Source organism: Sorex fumeus, unplaced genomic scaffold (genome assembly GCF_029834395.1).
Source record: "Sorex fumeus unplaced genomic scaffold, SorFum_2.1 ptg000032l, whole genome shotgun sequence".
NCBI lineage: Eukaryota > Metazoa > Chordata > Mammalia > Eulipotyphla > Soricidae > Sorex > Sorex fumeus.
The window spans coordinates 4,937,105-4,938,653 of record NW_026606089.1 but is presented as its reverse complement, the minus strand read 5'-3'; the positions used below and the strand labels follow the sequence as shown (position 1 = coordinate 4,938,653).

General features: G+C 34.9%; 1 pseudogene; it reads left to right on the top strand.

Annotated features, from left to right (window-relative positions):
• Nucleotides 1-297: 297 nt before the first annotated feature.
• LOC130025871 (uncharacterized) lies at nucleotides 298-398 on the top strand (annotated as a pseudogene).
• The last annotated feature ends 1,151 nt before the right edge of the window (nucleotides 399-1,549 follow it).

Genomic DNA, 1,549 nt, shown 5'->3' with positions numbered 1-1,549 from the left:
GTGAGAACAGCAAAAGGCTCTAGTTTAATGGTCTTAATTAAGGTTTCAGGGAACGACATTAAACAAACTCATATACCATCTTCCAAAAGAATTGTTTTGTAATTCTGATGCCTAGGGTATGGTAAAAGATAATATGGTAAAAACCATATTTTTCTTTCTGGGACATTAAATTTCTAAATCTATTTATTCATGCTGCTTTGAAATACCTTCCTTGATTTGGAATCATTGTCTGCCATAGGAGTGACGAAGGACAACACTCAAAGTAATAAGAAGAGAAAAATATGGAAAAAATAACTCCTACTAATTTTAACACATATACTAAAATTGAAATGATAAAATGATGAGCATGGTCCTTGCACAGAGATGATATGCAAACTTGTAAAGCATTCCATATTTTTGTTGCAAGAAGAATGAACAGGTCTACTTTAAGCTAAGACAATCCCCACAAGTACAAAAATTCTACATAAAGAGAGCACAAATCTCCATCACAACAATCTCTCTCAATGTCAATGGACTAAATGTGCCAATTCAGAAGCACAGAATGGGAAGATGAATTAGAAAACTGAAACCAACATTCTGCTGCCTGCAAGAAACACGTCTGAACAATCAAAGCACCCATGGGCTAAAAGTAAAAGGCTGGGAAACAAGTTTTCAAGGAAATATCACCTTCTCAAAGCTGGAGTGGCCATACTAGTATCAGACCACATGGATTTCAGGCTAAAGGTTATCAGAGACAGTGAAGGTCATTTCTTAATGATCATGGTATATGTACATCAGAAAGAACTCACCCTCCTCAATGTATATGATCCTAATGACAGACCAGCAAAATACTTTAAAAAACTTCTATTAGACTTATAGAAAAACATTGATAGCAACACAATACTAGTAGGAGATTTCAACACTTCTTTGTCACTTCTCGATAGATCAAACAGACTGAAGCTCAGCAAGGAAATATTTTCTTTAAGGGAAGTAATGAACAACCATTGGCTTAGAGAAGAAATCAAAGAGGAAATAAAAAGTTTCCAGAAACAAGTGAGAATGAGGACACGAGCTACCATCACTTGTGGGACACAGCAAAAGCAGTGTTAAGAGGAAAGATTATAGCTCTGCCAGAATTCATCAGGAAGAAAGAAAGGGCCTACATGAATAAATTAGAGCTCAAGATTTTGGAAAATGACCAACAAAAGTAGTCCAAACTAGGCTGGAGGAAGGAAATAATAAAACTTGTACCAGACATCAATGAGCTAGAATCCCAAAATACAATCCAAAAGACCAATAAAAGCAAAAGCTGGTTCTTTGAGAAAATAAATAAGATCAATAAACCATGAGAAGACTCTCAAAGAAACAAAGAGAAAGAATTCTAATAAATCGAATCAGAAATGCAAAGGGGGATATCCTAATAGAAAGTACAGAAATCTATAGGATCATCAGAGATTATTTTTAGAATCTTTGCAGCAGGAAATGAGAGAATCTTGAAAAAATTGATAAATTATTGGATTCCAATTACCTCCCAAGGCTGAACCAAGAAGATTTGGAATACTTGAACCTA